Raw genomic sequence first — 19,595 nt, 5'->3', positions numbered from 1 at the left:
GGATAAGATGTACCGAGCACTTGAGTACGCATAGCAAATGGGACGATGTAGCCAAACTTAATACCGTATTCTTCGTCACTGGAGGTCTACCTGATATTTTCACGACATCTCCTGATGACTATAATAATAGCGAATCTGGGTTTAGCTTTCTCTAGAAAAAAAAAATCTCTAAGTGTAAAAAAAAGATTAGATCATAATCACCCGCTTACGTGCGCTGCTATTTCTCCAATATTTTGCTATAACAAATAGAGATATGTCGCGAGGAGGTGTCTGAAAAATTTTTGGAGCTAATGCATGGATGCCGCAGAGTTCACTCAGTGCGCCAAATAACAGTGCGTGCCCTCTGTGGCATTCAGTGTTGGAAAATGAAACGTTTCACTCGTCGGAGCATTGACATTCCACTTGCACGCGTTGCGCATACTGAGGTCTTCTCGGAGGAGACTCCAAGCTGATACGCGAATGAAGCCCTCATTGGTTATAGCGCCAGAACAGTATCCCCATTACACCGGCCCGCGTTAAAACCCGCAAACAAATCCTCTTTAATAAAGCAGGCTATTTCTTTACAGATATTATCCTGCTCTTATTCCCTATTCCAGAATCAGTGGTGGTCAAAGACAAGGTCCAGGTACTTGAAGGGGATACTCGCCTATTCTTTCTGAAAATATACGATAATAAAGCATGCAAAAGAAACAAAAGGTTAGATAAAGCAGCGGACAGAGTACGTAACCGACACAGCGAGCCGTAACGGACCGAAAGCCTGCAGAATTTTAGTGAGGAGCACCGAAGGGCTTCGTGAATGCCGAGAGACGAATCTTGGCTCAACAGCAAGAAGAAATCGCAAAACTGGATTTCAAAGCATTCTTACGACAGGACGCGTTTCTGCGCGCGCTCGTTGGACGTGTAACTGTGCGGCCCGTTGGTCTAGGGGTATGATTCTCGCTTTGGGTGCGAGAGGTCCCGGGTTCAAATCCCGGACGGGCCCGCTTTTTTTTCTTTTGCTTCATTCTTACCCCTTATGTAATGCCCCTGAAAAGGGGTCTTCGAGGAAATAAAAATGCAATGAAATGACATTAGCGATAAGTAGCGTTAAGGTCACTGGAAAGAATAGAAATGCGCCAGTATTGGAAATAAGTGGCTATAGAGGAAGCTAATGTCCACCCAATAAAAACTGCTACTGTGCCTAATAGGAACTGCGCGGATTTTACATGTTCAGTGAAGAACAAAGGCAACTTCCTGTTTCTTTTCATTCTGCTTCAGAAAAGCAGAATAGCAAGGACGCCTGATCACTTTATGTGTTGGGAGTGCGATAGCTTTGGAAGCTCTTCATGCCTACCGGAAGTGCAGTGACGTCACTTCCATGATGCCAATGGGCGAATTTTATGACGTACGGCGCATTTGAAGTTTACGCCGTCGTAGGGAGTAGGCGTAAGCATGCACTGCGCTGCAAGAAAGGCGTAGCCAATTCTGGAACATGTCACAGATTGTGGTGGCTACACGCAGCTACAGGCCCAGGCTTTCGGCTGTTGGATGCATGTGCGCCCCTTTGTTCTTCGAAAAGGCAGCGTGCATGGGCTCCATAGCTGCTTTCGCGGTCTGAGGTTCCTCCGTCAAATGTAAGAAATGTGGAGCGAGAGGAACCCTTGACCGTTTTACTTGGGAGAGCACACAGTCCCCAGGCAGGGCGAATAAAAAAAAATCGTTGGAGGCACTTAGATATCTCTTAACTGCGGGAAGGCGAAAGCTGTTTGCGACTGACTGCACTGATTTGAATTTGAGTTGTGACGTCACGCTGCGCATGCGCAGTTGTTGCTTGGCGTCGTATCACACCACCCGCCACAGTGGGCAGTTTGCTCACAGTCCAGTTTGCAGGTTGTGATCACGTTACAAGGTCTCGTGACACGTGACCTAGCATGTAGCGGACGGACACGGTCACGTGATCTAAGATGTAACGGACGGACCCCGCGAGGTCACGTGACCGGACGGACGGTCATCGCGAGTATGAGCCATTAAAGGTTTTCGCCTTAATAGATAGTACAGAGGCCTGGGAGACATTGCTGGGCAGCCCGAACCCTGAGCACCAGCTCGTAGCCGTCCAACTGGCTGTAGAGGCTGCCGGGATTCAAGATATCCAGGCCAGCATCTGACGCGGAGACCCTGCCCACCGCAATCCCTCCTGGCCCTCGACTGAGAGGGAGAGCCGGAGGATAGGAAGAGGTCGTCTTCTGTTGGACAATAAAGTGTTTCACTCACTCACTCCGTCATGAGCCGCTTTCCTTAGTTTGACATCGTGTTCGGCTTCCGTCGCCGCTTTTGTTTCTTTACGTGGCGCGCTTAAAGTGTTTTGTGATGAGCACGCGATCTGCGTCCTTCGGCTGCTTTTGCTGTTGGAGGCGCTATAGCGCCCGCTCGCTTTTCATCAGCCTTAACGATGCTTTCAGCCTCCTCGGCCGCCATCTCGCCTTCGTGTGAGGCTGCATAAAAGGCGGCATAGCCGAGCTTTCTACCTCTTGACACTGTTATGCCCAGCCTCGGCGGCAGCGACGCCAACTGCCAGTTGGAACACCCGAGGCATCGGAAAAACGAAGCTGCTGTCTTTGCGTCGGCGCTGGTTTGAATCCCACTCGAAGCAAGTTTGCAGCGGAAGTGCTGTGCCAGAGTAACATAGGAAAAATTCCGGAGTTTGTCAGCAGATGCGCAAAGTGAAGCCTCCACCCATCCACCTAACTCTACCCTGCAAAAGTTCCCCCTACCAGTAACCCAACTGCCCCCACCCGCTGGAAGCGCACGCAGTATAGCAGCTGCCCTCCAGAGGCATCAGCCGCCCCCTAGGCTTTCCTTCCACTCACCGCCACCCCATCACCCCTTCCACTACCTTTACACTCCAGGAAAATCCTGCCGTGTGCGTGAAATTAGGCTCAGAGAAAAAGCATCAAAGAAATAACAGAGGGTAAATTCTACTGCTTTGGTGGAACTCTCGCATGAGGTGTATGATCACGCCGTTATTTTTTTATTCTGGCTGCCATTCTGACTAAACATTTAGGAAGCTTTCCAATATTATCGGCTTCATCTTCGGCCTCTAATCCATTGCGGTTTCCAGACCATTTTCGCCTGAACGTTTGGAGGGTGGAAGGCATAAGCTTTTCGTCCTTAAAGAATGTCAGCTAAAAATTGTAGGGGGCACTTAAGCTCATCCTTAAGGTATGACGCGGTGGCGTAAATCGGTTAATGCCCATATATGCCGAATTGGTCATTCTCAACTTTACAGTCATATGTCCCTCCTCATACACTCACTGCGCAATGGAGAAGCGGTCAAGGAGTGCACTGCCCTGCGATCGCAGGTGCTGCCACCGGTGGGTCTTGTGCGAGCCAAGCTCAGAATTATGAATTTCGCTTTGGGTGCGAGAGGTCCTGGGATCAAATCCCGAACAGGCCCCTCTAGTCTTTCTACCTACTTGCTTTTCAAAGCTAGCGCCAAGTAATGGGCTGCCTCGGTATGTGGCGCAGCGTACGTAAGATATGTTTCTGACACGTCCAAGCGCGATCATGAATGCTTAGAAGAGACACTGAGGAGATCTTGATACGCAAATTTTGTTTTTAACAAAAATTTATAATGTGATTCTTTCTGCCTATGTTTACGTTTGTTCAACACAAAAAGGCGCATGTGTGCGGAGAGAAATGGATTTCAAAAAAAAATTCCAATGCCACTTGATTCAAACTCAAGGCGTCACGACCAAGAGGACCTCCGTAATGACAGCACAGATATGCGACCGAAGGCGCAGCCTAGCCACAAGGGAAGGGATAAAGGTGGGAGTGAAAACAGAAAGGAGGAAAAAGCTGCCGCAGTGGAGGTCTCCGGATAATTTCGACCACCTGAGGATCTTTAACGTGCACTGACATCGCACAGCCCACGGGCGCCTTCTGCGTTTCTCCTCCATCAAAACGTGGCCGTGACGGTCGGGTTCGAACCCGTCAAGGGAATTGACGAATGCGCATTTAAAATGCTATTGGCCGAGAATCCCCGCACTGTCACGGATGTGATCGCTCTTTGCCAAAATTTCGACGAGCTACGTCGGCAATGCATCTTTACTAGGCGGACAGATGAGACCTAATTGTCCAGTTAGACTGCCGGTATCGACTCCTCTTTGCTCCATTAGATACAAGAATTTGCACGTGAAGAGGTTGAACGACAGCTTTCTGAGATCCCCTGCCATCGAGCCCTGCAAATAAACCCCCTGTTTCAAGTGGTGGAGGTTGCGGGGTAACCCGAAATCGCGATGGCATTTTGGAACTTCGCACCCGCAAGTTTCCAGCGACAGGAAACCTCTACTATGTATCTCTACGCGGGAGAAAGTACCAACGGCCCCAGCGCCTTTTATCGTCTGTGCTGGGCCCATCCGCCAACGTCATCCACCCATTTACAGCGGCACTGCTGATCATGATGTTGAAGGCTGGATAAATGATGTACCGAGCACATGAGTACGCGTAACAAATGGGACAATGTACTAAATCTTAATACCGTATTTTTCATCACTGCAGGTCTACCTGATATTTTCACGACATTTCCTTGTGAGGAACAGTAGCGAATATGGAAATCTCTAGAAAAAAAAATCTCTAAGTGCAAAAGAAAAGATTAGATCATAATCACGCGCTTACTTGCGCTGCTATTTCTCCAATATTTTGTTGTAACAAATAAAGATATGTCGCGAGGAGGTATCTGGAAATTTTTTGGAGCTAATGCATGGATGCCACAGAGTTCACCCAGTGCGCCAAATAACAGTGCGTGCCCTCTGTGGCATTGTGTGTTGGAAAATGGAACGCCTCAGTCGTCGGAGCATTGACATTCCACTTGTACGCGTTGCGCGTACTGAGATTTTTTCGGAGGAGGCTTCAAGCTCATACGCGAATGAAGCCCTCATTGGTTATAGCGCCAGAACAGCATCCCGATTAGACCGCCCCGTGTTAAAACCTAGAAACAAATCATCTTTAATAAAGCAGGCTATTTCTTTACAGATATTATGCTGCTCTTATTCCCTATTCCAGAATCAGTGGTGGTCAAAGAGAACGTTCAGGCACTTGAAGGGGATACTCGCCTATTCTTTTTTGTAATATACGAAAATAAAGAATGCAAAAGAAACTAAAGGTTATCTAAAACAGAGAACAGAGTACGTAACCGATACAGCGAGCCGTAACGGACCGGAAGCTTGCAGAATTTCAATGAGGAGCACCGAAGGGCTTCGTGAATGCCGAGAGACGAATCTTGGCTCAACAGCAAAAAGAAATCGCAAAACTGGATTTCAAAGCATTCTTACGACAGGACGCGTTTCTCCGCGCGCTCGTTGGCCGTGTAACTGTGCGGCCCGTTGGTCTAGGGGTATGATTCTCGCTTTGGGTGCGAGAGGTCCCGGGTTCAAATCCCGGACGGGCCCGCTTTCTTTTTTCTTTGCTTCTTCATTCTTACCCCTTATGTAATGCCCCTGAAAAAGGGTCCTTAAGGAAATAAAAGTGCAATTAAACGAAATTAGCGCTAAGGTCACTGGAAAGAGTGAAAATGCACCAGTATTGGAAATAAGTGAGAATAGAGGAAGCTAATGTCCACCCAACCAAAACTGCTACTGTGCGTAATAGAAACTGCGTGGATTTTACAGGTTCAGTGAAGAACAAAGGCAACTTCCTGTTTCTTTTCATTCTACTTAAGATAAGCAGAATATCAAGGACGCCTGATCGCTTTATGTGTTGGGAGTGCGATAGGTTTGGAAGCTCTTGATGCCTACCGGAAGTGCAGTGACGTCACTTCCAATCATGCCAATGGGCGAATTTTATGACGTACGGCGCATTTGAAGTTTATGCCGCCGTCGGGAGTAGGCGTAAGCATGCACTGCGCTGCAAGAAAGGCGTAGCCAATTGTGGAACGTCTCACAGATTGTGGTAGCTACACACAGCTACAGGCCCAGGCTTTCGGCTGTTGGATGCATGTACGCCCCTTTGTTCTTCGAACCGGCAGCGTGCATGGGCTCCATAGCTGCTTTCGCGGTTTGAGGTTCCTCCGTCAAATGCAAGGAATGTGGAGCGAGAGGGACCCTCGACCACATTACTTGGGAGTGCACAGAGTCCCCAGGCAGGGCGAATAAAAAAAATCGTGTAACTGCGGGAAGGCGAAAGCCGTTTGCAACTCACTGCACTGATTTGAATTTGAGCGGTGACGTCACGCTACGCACGCGCAGTTGTTGCTTGGCGTCGTATCACACCATCCGCCACAGTGGGCAGTTTGCTCACAGTCCAGTTGGCAGGTTGTGATCACGTTACAAGGTCTCGTGACACGTGACTTAGGATGTAACGGAAGGATACGGCCACGTCGCCTAGGATGTACCGGACGGACACGGTCACGTGACCTAGGATGTATCGGACGGACAAGGTCACGTGACCTAGGATGTAACAGACGGACAAGGTCACGTGACCTAGGATGTAGCGGACGGACACGGTGACGTGACCTAGGACGTAATGGAAGGACACGGTCACGTGACCTAGGATGTAGCGGACGGACACGGTGACGTGATCTAGGATGTAACGGACGGACAAGGTCAAGTGACCTATGATGCAGCGGCCGGACTCAGTGACGTCACCTAGGATGTAACGGACGAACAATGTCACGTGACTTAGGATGTAGCGGACGGACACGGCCACGTCACCTAGGATGTAGCGGACGGACACGGTCACGTGATCTAGGATGTAAAATAACGGACGGACAAGGTCACGTGACCTAGGATGTAGCGGACGGACACGGTGACGTGACCTAGGACGTAACAGAAGGACACGGTCACGTGACCTAGGATGTAACACACGGACACCGCGAAGTCACGTGGCCGGACGGACAGGCATTGCGAGTATGAGATATTAAAGGCTTTCGCCTTAATCGATAGTATAGAGGCCTGGGAGACATTGCTGTGCAGCCCGAACCCTGAACACCAGCTCCTAGCCGTCCAACTGGCTGAAGAGGCTGCAGGGATTCAAGAAATCTGCAGGCGAGCATCTGACGCGGAGACCCTGCCCAGCGCAATCCCTCCTGGCCCTCATCACTCGACTGAGAGGGAGAGCCGGAGGATAAGATGAGGTCGTCTTCTGTTGGACAATAAAGTTTTTCACTCACTCACTCCGTCATGAGCCGCTTTCCTTAGTTTGACATCGTGCTCTGCTTCCGTCGCCGCTTTTGTTTCTTAACGTGGCGCGCTTTAAGTGTTTTGTGATGGGCACGCGATCTGCGTCCTTCGGCTGCTTTTGCTGTTGGAGGCGCTATAGCGCCTGCTCACTTTTCATCAGCCATAGCGATGCGATGCTTTTAGCCTCCTCGGCCGCCATCTCACCTTCGTGTGAGGCTGCATAAAAGGCGGCATAGCCGAGCTTTTTACCTCTTGCCACTGCTATGCCCTGCTTCGGAGGCAGCGACGCCGACCGCGAAGGACTGCCAGTTGGAACACCCGAGGCATCGGAAAAACGGAGCTGCTGTCTTTGCGCCGGCACTGGTTTGAATCCCACACGAAGCGAGTTCTGCTGCGGAAGCGCTGTGCCAGAGTCACATAGGAAAAATGCCATAATTTGTCAGCAGATGTGGAGAGTGAAGCCTCCACCCATGCACCTAAATCTACCCTGCAAAAGTGCCCCCTACAAGTAACGCAACTGCCCACACCCGCTGGAAGCGTACGCAGTACCAGCTGCCCTCCAGAAGCATCAGCCGCCCCCTAGGCTTCATTTCCGCCACCTTTACACTCCAGGCAAACCCTGCCGTGTGAGTGAAATTAGGCTCAGAGAAAAAGCATCAAAGAAATAACAGAGGGTAAATTCTACTGCTTTGGCGGATCTCTCGCATCAGGTGTCTGATCACGCCGTTATTTTTTTTCTTCTGGATGCCATTCTGACTAAACAATTAAGAAGCTTTCCAATATTATCGTCTTCACCTTCGGCCTCTAATTTATTGCGGTTTCCAGACCATTTTCGCCTGAATATTTGGAGGGTGGAAGGTATAAGCTTTTCGTCCTTAAATAGAGTCCGTTCAAAATTGTAGGGGGCACTTAAGCTCATCCTTAAGGTATGACGCGGTGGCGTAAATCGGTTAATGCCCATATATGCCGAATTGGTCATTCTCAACTTTACAGTCATATGTCCCTCCTCATACACTCACTGCGCAATGGAGAAGCGGTCAAGGAGTGCACTGCCCTGCGAGCGCAGGTGCTGCCACCGGTGGGTCTTGTGCAAGCCAAGTTCAGAATTATGAATTTCGCTTTGGGTGCGAGAGGTCCTGGGATCAAATCCCGAACAGGCCCCTCTAGTCATTCTACCTACTTGCTTTTCAAAGCTAGCGCCAAGTAATGGGCTGCCTCGGTATGTGGCGCAGCGTACGTAAGATATGTTTCTGACACGTCCAAGCGCGATCATGAATGCTTAGAAGAGGCACTGAGGAGATCTTGAGACGCAAATTTTGTTTTTAACAAAAATTTATTATGTGATTCTTTCTGCCTATGTTTACGTTTGTTCAACAAAAAAAGGCGCATGTGTGCGGAGAGAAATGGATTTCAAAAAAAAAATTCCAATGCCACTTGATTAAAACTCATGGCGTCCCGACCAAGAGGACCTCCGTAATGACAGCACAGATATGCGACCGAAGGCGCAGCCTAGCCACAAGGGAAGGGATAAAGGTGGGAGTGAAAAAAATAAAGGAGGAAAAAGCTGCCGCAGTGGAGGTCTCCGGATAAGTTCGACCACCTGAGGATCTTTAACGTGCACTGACATCGCACAGCCCACGGGCGCCTTCTGCGTTTCTCCTCCATCAAAACGCGGCCGTGAAGGTCGGGTTCGAACCCGTCAAGGGAATTGACGAATGCGCATTTAAAATGCTATTGACCGAGAATCCCCGCACTGTCACGGATGTGATCGCTCTTTGCCAAAGTTTCGAAGAGCTACGTCGGCAATGCATCTTTACTCGGCGGACAGATGAGACCTAACTATCCAGTTTGACTGCCGGTATCGACTCCTCTTTGTTTCATTAGATACAAGAATTTGCACGTGAAGAGGTTGAACGACAGCTTTCTGAGATTCCCTGCCATCGAGCCCTGCAAATAAACCTCCTTTTTCAGGTGGTGGAGGTTGCGGGGTAACCCGAACCCGCGATAGCACCCTCGAACTTCGCACCCGCAAGTTTCCGCGACAGGAAACCTCTACTATGTATCTCTACGCCGGACCAAGTACTAGGCCCATTCGCCGCCAACGTGATCCACCCATTTATAGCGGCACTGATGATCAAGATGTTGAAGGCTGGATAAGATGTACCGAGCACTTGAGTACGCGTAGCAAATGGGACGATGTACCCAAACTTAATACCGCATTCTTCGTCACTGGAGGTCTACCTGATATTTTCACGACCTCTCCTGATGACTACAAGAATAGCCAATCTGGGTTTAGCTTTCTCTAGAAAAAAATCTCTAGGTGCAAAAAAAAAGATTAGATCATAATCACCCTCTTACGTGCGCTGGTATTTCTCCATTTTTTTTTGTTATAACAAATAGAGATATAATTCGCGAGGAGGTATCTGAAAATTTTTTGGAGCTAATGCATGGATGCCGCAGAGTTCGCCCAGTGCGCCAAATAACAGTGCCTGCCCTCTGTGGCATTCAGTGTTGGAAAATGAAACGCCTCAGTCGTCGGAGAATTGACATTCCACTTGCACGCGTTGCGCGTACTGAGGTCTTTTGGGAGGAGACTCCAAGCTGATACGCGAATGAAGCCCTCATTGGTTATAGCGCCAGAACAGTATCCCGATTACACCGGCCCGTGTTAAAACCTGGAAACAAATCCTCTTTAATAAAGCAGGCTATTTTTTTTTTTACAGATATTGTGCTCTTATTCCTTATTCCAGAATCAGTGGTGGTCAAAGACAAGGTCCAGGTACTTGAAGGGGATACTCGCCTATTCTTTCTGAAAATATACGATAATAAAGCATGCAAAAGAAACAAAATGTTAGATAAAGCAGCGGACAGAGTACGTAACCGACACAGCGAGCCGTAACGGACCGAAAGCCTGCAGAATTTTAATGAGGAGCACCGAAGGGCTTCGTGAATGCCGAGAGACGAATCTTGGCTCAACAGCAAGAAGAAATCGGAAAACTGGATTTCAAAGCATTCTTACGACAGGACGCGTTTCTCCGCGCGCTCGTTGGCCGTGTAACTGTGCGGCCCGTTGGTCTAGGGGTATGATTCTCGCTTTGGGTGCGAGAGGTCCCGGGTTCAAATCCCGGACGGGCCCGCTTTCTTTTTTCTTTGCTTCTTCATTCTTACCCCTTATGTAATGCCCCTGAAAAAGGGTCCTTAAGGAAATAAAAGTGCAATTAAACGAAATTAGCGATAAGCAGCGCTAAGGTCACTGGAAAAAATAAAAATGCGCCAGTATTGGAAATAAGTGGGTATAGAGGAAGCTACTGTCCACCCAATAAAAACTGCTACTCTGCCTAATAGGAACTGCTTGGATTTTACATGTTCAGTGAAGAACAAAGGCAACTTCCTGTTTCTTTTCATTCTGCTTCAGAAAAGCAGAATAGCAAGGACGCCTGATCACTTTATGTGTTGGGAGTGCGATAGCTTTGGAAGCTCTTGATGCCTACCGGAAGTGCAGTGACGTCACTTCCATGATGCCAATGGGCGAATTTTATGACGTACGGCGCATTTGAAGTTTATGCCGTCGTCGGGAGTAGGCGTAAGCATGCACTGCACTGCAGGAAAGGCGTAGACATTTGTGGAACGTCTCACAGATTTTGTGTTACATCCTAGGTCACGTGGCCGTGTCCGTCCGTACCGTGCTAGGTCTCGTCTCACGTGACCTTGTAACGTGATCACAACCTGCAAACTGGACTGTGAGCAAGCTGCCCACTGTGGCGGGTGGTGTGATACGACGCCAAGCAACAACTGCGCATGCGCAGCGTGACGTCACAGCTCAAATTCAAATCAGTGCAGTCAGTCGCAAACGGCTTTCGCCCTCACGCAGTTAAACGATTTTTTTTCATTCGCCCTTCCTGGGGAATGTGTGCTCTCCCAAGTAACATGGTCGAGGGTCTCTCTCGCTCCACATTTCTTACATTTGACGGAGGAACCTCAAACTGCGAAAGCAGCTGGGGGAGGCCATGCACGCCACCAGTTCGAAGAACAAAGGGGCGCACATGCATCCAACAGCCGAAAGACTGCTGGGCCTGTAGCTGTGTGTAGATTTTTTTTGTTATAACAAATAGAGATATGTCGCGAGGATGTATCTGGAAATTTTTTGGAGCTAATGCATGGATGCCAGAGTTCACCCAGTGCGCCAAATAACAGTGCGTGCCCTCTGTGGCATTGTGCGTTGGAAACTGGAACGCCTCAGTCGTCGGAGCATTGAAACTCCACTTGTACGCGTTGCGCGTACTGAGATTTTTTCGGAGGAGGTTTTAAGCTCATACGCGAATGAAGCCCTCATTGGTTATAGCGCCAGAACAGCATCCCGATTAGACCGCCCCGTGTTAAAACCTAGAAACAAATCATCTTTAATAAAGCAGGCTATTTCTTTACAGATATTATGCTGCTCTTATTCCCTATTCCAGAATCAGTGGTGGTCAAAGAGAACGTGCAGGCACTTGAAGAGGATACTCGCCTATTCTTTTTTGTAATATACGAAAATAAAGCATGCAAAAGAAACAAAAGGTCAGATAAAGCAGCGGACAGAGTACGTAACCGACACAGCGAGCCGTAACGGACCGGAAGCCTGCAGAATTTCAATGAGGAACACCGAAGGGCTTCGTGAATGCCGAGAGACGAATCTTGGCTCAACAGCAAGAAGAAATCGCAAAACTGGATTTCAAAGCATTCTCACGACAGGACGCGTTTCTCCGCGCGCTCGTTGGCCGTGTAACTGTGCGGCCCGTTGGTCTAGGGGTATGATTCTCGCTTTGGGTGCGAGAGGTCCCGGGTTCAAATCCCGGACGGGCCCGCTTTGTTTTTTTTCTTTGCTTCTTCATTCTTACCCCTTATGTAATGCTCCTTAAAAAGGTTCCTTAAGGAAATAAAAATGAAATTAAACGAAATTAGCGCTGAGTAGTTTGGGTCACTCGCATTGCGGCATAGTTCGTGTAAGATGGGTTTGTAACGCGTCCGAGCGCATACTAATCATGACAGCTTCAAGGAAGGCGGGGTGCAGCTGAATGAAATGTTTGTTCTCAGTGGAAACCGATTGGGCAGCTGTTTCTGGCTGTGCTAGTTTGTCCGACCCAAAACTAAATCATTGCTAACAAATAAGGATTTGAAAATGCACCTTTTTTTTCCCCCTGCCCCTAATTACGAACTGATGAGGTTAAAGGCAAAAGAGGCTTCGTGCTCACCGTGTGGAAGGGAAAGGAGGCGCAGGATTTTTCCAGGGATCCGCTCCAAAGAACTGCCTTGGCATCACCGCATGTTTGCTTGTGGGAACAGCCGCTGATGGCGACACCTGTATTTCATTTCTCGAACTCTTCTGAGCTTATAAAAGGTCCGTTTTCAGTGAAGGTAGCCTCTGTGGCTTCAACAGTACGGCATCCACCACACCGGCCAGATCAGGGGCCATCTTTCTACTTGCCAGCTCCAATGCAACTCCCCGCAGTGAGTGCAGCACTTCGCGTTGCAGATCCCGTAGTTCCCGCAAGATGGCCACGGGCATGAGGCACGTTCACTAAAAATGAGATAAAAGAGGGCTTTAAGAAGACATGCTCCAGAACACATTGTTTCAGGTGACTGGAAATTCAATAGTTGACAGGTTTTTGGAGGTTCTTTTTGAAACGGTTGTCATTTTTGTCTCTGCAATTTTTGCAAGTCATGCATTTGAAATGTAGGGATGCTTTTGTGCACCTATTTGTCGTGAGTATAAATATACGACAACTCTGAAAAATATCTCATTTTCCTCGCTATGATTCCTTTTAAGCAGCCGGAGAAAAGTGTGCCATATATAACAGTTTTGATTGTGCTAAATGTTAATACTGTTTAGAATATCTGCTTTAGGGGACAGGAATGGTTGTAACGCATTTTAATTCCTCTTGAAAAGGGGCAATTTCAATAGGAAAGCACATCCACACCAAATTTCATTGTGATGCGACAACAGCAAGTACAAGAATGTCATGTCAAGCAGCGGTGTTAGATAAAGAAAAATGCGCACAAAGTGATCTAACTGCACAGTGGAGAAGCAGCTTTCAATGACATAGTGTCTGGTTTCTTTTTCGAGCTACGAAACTGGCGCTGAGCGCGTCGGAAACAAGGATGCTTTCTCTACCTACCTGCAGCGTAGCAAAAGCAGGAAACGTTGCTAACGAATTGTGTTGCCGTCATGAAAGTAGCTAAATACTGCTCATTTTCCGGCCACTTGGCGTGTTTACAACCAAATTTTTGGTAATTTCTCGTCTATAGTGAACGCCGCTATCGTTGGAAGGGAAAGAGAAATGATTCCACATAATTACTACACAAAAACCAAAAATTGTTCCGGCGCCGACAGTGCACCCAGCTGCACATGTCTCAGATGCGCTCCTCTCAGACTAAATGCACAATGCGAGTCCCGGCTGGGGATTCTTTCAGGGTGCGGTCGCGCTGGGTTGCGGGTTGTTGTTGTTGTTGTTGTTTGCCTATCAAAAGATAGGCAAAAAACAACGGCAGTGAATTTCCGAAACTTTGTTTTTCTTCTCACGGATTCCCACGTTCTGGCCCCAACCTTCGTCTGCTGCGAAAGGGGGCGCTTATCAAATATTCAAGTTGGAAATGATGCACAATCATATTTGCTAGCGCTTGTTTCGACACGAGTACAGAGTAACACATACGCGCAGGACAGAAGCTAGTCTACAACTGCCATTTCTTTAACAAAGATGTAGAAAATTACACACGCGCAGTAGTGGTGCCACACTTCAGGAACTATATCGCTTTCTTGGAGAGATAGACAGAACGAGTGCTGACACAATTTGGTCCTTCGATATCAGTACATAGGGCTTCAAAAATTTCCCGCTCTGATTGCGAATTTATCTTGGATAGCACGCTCGTTTCCTGCAAGATAGGAGTGCAAGGTATAGGGTTAGGGTCACCAGGATATCGTCGATAACACACCGTTTACAGTGATCAGCGAGATTCCCCCCAGCCGATAAGGGTCCTGCCGCCAAGCGATGCTCTCTAAGCCGATCATTTAGGCATCGACCAGACTACCCAATGTATGACTTGCCACAAGTGAGCGGGATCCTGTACACGACACCGACTTTGCAAGGGACGAACTGCGTTTGGTAGCTCGCAGTGTAGCTTGGCTGCCTTGCCGCGCCGTTCACGAGTGGGCACAGGCGCACAAGCTTTTTCAAGTCAGTCAATACAAGATCGACGCCACACTTTTCTGCCATCTTTTTTAGACAGTGCGACACATTGCGCACATATGGCATGGCCACAAGTCAAGTTCGTCGAAGTGGATCTTCGCGATTTTGTCACTGCCCATTTCCCACTTCTTTCAGTAGCTTTTCTGCCACAGATGCTACGGTTTCCTCAGGAAACCCGGCGTCCTCTAGACGCAGTTTTTGAAAAGCCACGCTTTCGGTGATGCAGTGCTGGCACGACTTGTAGAGAGCAGCGCGGATGGCATTCTAGGCAATACCTCTCTTTACTAGTTTTGAATTCGCCGATTGACGCTTGCGGATTTCTTTTTTTTTTTTTTGTTCTCGGCTGATACAACCAGCAAGCGCGTGTCCTTTCAAACTTCAAGCATATGTCAAGGAACTGCAGTCTATCGTCGCTTGACATTTCTGTTGTGAAGGTTAGACCCCGGCTACAGGAATAAAACACATCAAGTACATTTCCTACCGTATGTTCCCTTTTGTCAGACATTGTTAGGTTCGTTACTGCAAGGTAGTCGTCAACATATCTGAAAACGCGTTTTAGTTTGTCACTGTTTATCCGGGCAACATTAAGCTAGTCACAACAGGCTAAAAAATGTCACTAAGTGCTGGGGCGATACAAGAACTCAACGCATATACCATCCTTCTGAACATATTGTTACGTGGTGGAAAGCCAAGGAAAGCACGACATGATGACAGAATGACCCTTACCTAAAAATATGGATCCCAACCTACACGAAGAAAGGCGGAGAGCCAGGGCCGAACAGATAAACAGAAGGCTAGGCCAATCCGAAAGCACACTATACACAGACGCTTCTATGTACGCAAGAGCAGAGAAACGCACAGCCGCGGTAGCGGTGGTCAACGGTACAGGGGAAACTATCACCTGCGCTTCAGTAGGGGTGTCAGGGATAGCAGAGGCCGAAGAAATTGCCGTCGCGCTAGCGATAGCCGAAGGCTACAGAAAAGGTCGCTCCCTAAATATCCTAACGGACTCGAAAGAAACATGCAGAAACTATACGAAGGGCAATATCAGCGGCACTGCCCTCAGAATAATCAGCGAGGCGGCAGCCTCAGCTGAAAGAATACCCATACAACATATAATCTGGGTGCCAGCCCACGCAGGCGTAGCAGGAAACGAAAGGGCGGACAGTCTAGCTCGAGGGCTCACTTACCGAGCAGGCTTATCGATCGTCTCGGAGTCACGGCTACTCATATGCGAGGGGGGCTACACAGAGACCCTACAACTATATAGGGGAATCAGAAAGAGATATCCATCACCACACAAAGCACTAAATAGGGAAGAGGCTGTAGGATGGCGTAGGCTACAGACGAACACCTTCCCTAACCTACACACATACAACAAGATATCACCAACGCAATTCAGACCAGACTGCCCCTGGTGCGGCAGTACGCCCACACTCTATCACATCACCTGGGAATGCAAGAGAAACATAGCATTCCACAATCAACAAACACCGAGTGCGGAGCAATGGGAGAGCTGTCTCTTCAGCAGCGAGCTTGAGGTCCAGAGGGCCTTGGTAAAGCACGCAACTGAAGCGGCACAACTCAGTGGAGCCCTGGACTGAGGGCCCACTCTTGCTTGAAGACTCAAGTCGCCAGCACCCAAGCAAGACGACCAGGAAGTCTTCATCCCCGCGAACCTCTTGGAAAGAAATAAAAGTTTTCTCTCTCTCTCTTAATGGCTCAAGGGCCTAGCGCGAGCACTCCGTCCCGCGCCACTGCACTCTTCTTCGTCGTCATAACATGACCCCGGTCCTCAGAGCGATCGTCCCGATCGATTGCTTGAATTACGAATGGTGAGGTGACGATGAGGATGATTAGGAAGGATAGAAGAAGATGAAAGGCTTGCCACAAATATAAAGGAGATGATCTGGTGGACGGTTGCCCCCGGAGCTTCAGGTCCAGCGGTCGGTCACCCACTGCCGAAGGTCAAGGGTTGAGGGATCGCCGCACAGCCTGGGCGGGGGTGCCATCTTGGTTCGGGTCGTAGTCGGGTCATCGTACGTCAGGTTCTGGTCGTCGTGTCTTGTGTTCGGGGCAGGGGACGGGGCGGGGGAAAGCGGCTGGTTGGTTCTGGTCAGTTCGAGCTGGGGTTGTGCCGGGCGGCGGAGCCCAGGTCCCCTCGGCCGACGACGAAGGCGAGCAGAAGGCGGCGATGCTCCGGGGACTAGGATGACGATGAGTACCCAGCACCTCCACCAAATGTTGCGTGGTGGCAAGCCAAGGAAAGCACGACATGATGACAGAATGGAGATATGATTTAATGGCTCAAGGGCCTAGCGCGAGCACTCCGTCCCGCGCCACTGCACTCTTCTTCGTCTTCATAACAATATTATGCACCTTCATGCTTAACGACAGTCATCGAAAAGTAAAACGATACTAAGTTTAAAAAGCTGTCGATTGACATGCCGTTGCATTCTGAAAGGACTAAGGGTTCCCACTTTCAATACAGTCGCGCAAGGCAATCATGATTTCCTCCTGTGGTATCGAGTAAAACAGGTCTACTACATCTATAGAAAAGGCAGAGTTGAACTGCGACGATTCCTCATGGTTCTTAAAATAATCCACTGCCTCATTAGAGTTACGAACCAAAAAAGGGTCCTCGACTTTCAGGAGACGATTTCTCTTGCAGGAATCTGGAAAGTGCGCCTTGCCACGACCCTTTCTACGACACAGTCGCCCTCAGCGGTACATCTTTATGTGTTTTTGCCGTAAAGAGAACGCTGAGTGCCATTTCCTTCCTGGCGCCTATTCTTTTGCTCAAACTGTCCAGTCCAGTCTCTTTACACAGCCTTAAAGCCTGCTTCTTTGCTTTCTGGCTCGTTATAGTTGGAGCAACGAAATTCTTAGATATTGCCATTTTTGCCTTTTCTTCGTACAAACGGTTCGACGTCACCGCAAAACCACCCTGCTTATCCGCAACTAATAGCTTTACATTGTTCGTTCGTAGGTACTGAACAGTATTTCTGACGGGGTCACTCACACTTTCTTTAGTTCCTTTTTTATTTATTTTTATCTATTTATTGAAATTTTTAGCAAATACAAACTTGCCATGGGACCGAGGCTAAAGGTGACGTACAAGTCACCTGACTGGGCCTTCGGTACCATAGATTACATATGCAACGCAATTTGGGGGGGGCATGGAACAAAACAAAACTATCAGTCAGTGGTCGCGGGTAAAGTGCATATACAAACGCATAAGAAATACAACCCTTTACTTACATCAAATGAACAGTTAGAAGATCAGAGAATGCGAGAACACAGAAGGAATATGGCACACATAATCGCCTACGTTCCACAAAGTATAATTTAGCTTTTTTTTCTAAAGCATGACAAGGATGATGATTGTTCAAGATGATAAAATATGCGAGGGTAACAGTTCAAAAGGTTCGCGATTTGCCAGTGAATTAAATGCTGACCATACCTGGCTCTTATATAAGGTTTTAGGAAGTTGAATTTTCTTAGGTCTGTATTAGTAAACGTATTTGAAAACGCACTACAATGAGTTTTGTATAGTAAGTATATAAATTCGGACAGTTCTTGATTATAGAGTGCTGTTATACTTAATATCTGACTTCTTTTAAAGTATGCTGAAACAGAGTCATATCTAGACATATATTCAATGAAAAGAAGGCCTTTTTTTGTAGAATATAAGCATTTTCCATGTTTCTTTTCGTACACGCTCCCCATACCAACAAACAGTACTGCACGCGAGACTGGACCATGGAAAAATATAGTTGCCTGCTCAAATGTATTGGGAGAAGGGGGTGAAATATATTTAGTATACCGATGTATCGGGCAGTTTTGCTGGTTACAAGGTCTACATGGTAACACCAGCGGAGGTTTTTGTGAAACAGCACGCCTAATATTTCACATCACATCACATCACTTTATTTTCCTTAAAGACCCCTTTCGGGGTGTTACATAAGGGGTGGGGTTTACAAGATGCAGGCGATCACAGAAGTCGAAAATGTGGATGGACAGGTTATGGCAGCGACATGGTGGGGAAGGCCGTTCCAGTCAGTTTCTGTTCGTGAAAAAAATGAGTTCATGAAGGTAGTAGTACGGGCTCGTGGACGCAAAACTTGAAGAGGGTGACCGATGCGATGGGATCTGCGTGGTGGGGGTGCGCATATGTATGGTTCTTGTCTTAGGGGCGAATAAAAAAACTTGTGATACAAAACAAGACTGGCAATGCGACGGCGAGCAGAAAGATCACACAAACCTTAATTTTAGAGATGATATGCTAACGTCGTATGAGTATGAAGAGTGAATAAATCTGGTAGCTCGGTTTTGTACAGCTTCGATGGCATTTGTTAAATATGCTTGATGAGGGTTCCAGATGGGCGATGCGTATTCCAGTTTAGTTCTGATAAGTGAGATGTATGCTTGTAGTCTGACGTGTTGAGGGGCTTCCCTCAGGTGACGTTTTAAGAAACCTAATGTTTTATTAGCTGATGATATCAGATTAGTTACGTGCAGTCGCCAAGATAAATCATCAGAAATGGTGATACCTAAGTATTTGTAAGACTGGACGAGGTCAACAGGGCAGTTAGAAACGGAATATTCAAAAACAAAAGGGTTGCGACGGCGGTGAAAAGACATGTACTTACATTTGTTAGGGTTGAGTGTCATCATCCACTGCGAACACCAGTTTAGTACGAGGTTTATGTTTGCTTGAAGGGATTCTTGGTCAGAAGGGTTGGTTACCGAACGATAAATAACGCAATCGTCAGCGAACAAGCGGATATGGCAAGATACGCGCACTGAAACACGTTCTAGGGAGCTATATTGGAACAAAAGTGTGATAGAATAAATTATTGGTTTATTGACAGCGGAAAAAAATTATATATTTCGTTTTATTAACATTCAACATCAGCTGGTTGGCACAAAGCCATTCCGACAGATCTTTAAGCCATTTGTTTGCCACAGACATTAGAGCGGGTAAGTTTCGTGAGGCAAAAAATGCACTAGTGTCATCGACATCGAGCTATAAATTAGAAGTTCCAGGGTATCAATGATATCATTAATATATATATTTAAGAAATAATAAAGGGTATATGATGGAACCCTGAGGAACCGCATAATTTATGAACTCCGAATCCGAGGCAATACCATTCATAACGACAAATTGAGAACGGTTGGACACATAGCTGCGAAATAGCTTGAGCGCGACGCC

The 19,595-nt window shown here is 47.8% G+C and overlaps 4 non-coding genes across 4 annotated transcripts; all 4 read left to right on the top strand.

The window, feature by feature from the left end:
- The first annotated feature begins 910 nt into the window (after positions 1 to 910).
- TRNAP-UGG (transfer RNA proline (anticodon UGG)) lies at positions 911 to 982 on the top strand. Its single transcript has one exon. It is a non-coding gene; the product is annotated as a tRNA-Pro (tRNA).
- Positions 983 to 5,354: 4,372 nt separating this feature from the next.
- Positions 5,355 to 5,426, top strand: TRNAP-UGG (transfer RNA proline (anticodon UGG)). The gene has a single exon. It is a non-coding gene; the product is annotated as a tRNA-Pro (tRNA).
- Positions 5,427 to 10,218: 4,792 nt separating this feature from the next.
- Positions 10,219 to 10,290, top strand: TRNAP-UGG (transfer RNA proline (anticodon UGG)). Its single transcript has one exon. It is a non-coding gene; the product is annotated as a tRNA-Pro (tRNA).
- Positions 10,291 to 11,925: 1,635 nt separating this feature from the next.
- Positions 11,926 to 11,997, top strand: TRNAP-UGG (transfer RNA proline (anticodon UGG)). Its single transcript has one exon. It is a non-coding gene; the product is annotated as a tRNA-Pro (tRNA).
- The last annotated feature ends 7,598 nt before the right edge of the window (positions 11,998 to 19,595 follow it).

Source organism: Amblyomma americanum, chromosome 3 (assembly GCF_052857255.1).
Source record: "Amblyomma americanum isolate KBUSLIRL-KWMA chromosome 3, ASM5285725v1, whole genome shotgun sequence".
NCBI lineage: Eukaryota > Metazoa > Arthropoda > Arachnida > Ixodida > Ixodidae > Amblyomma > Amblyomma americanum.
This window is presented reverse-complemented; position numbering and strand designations above follow the sequence as displayed.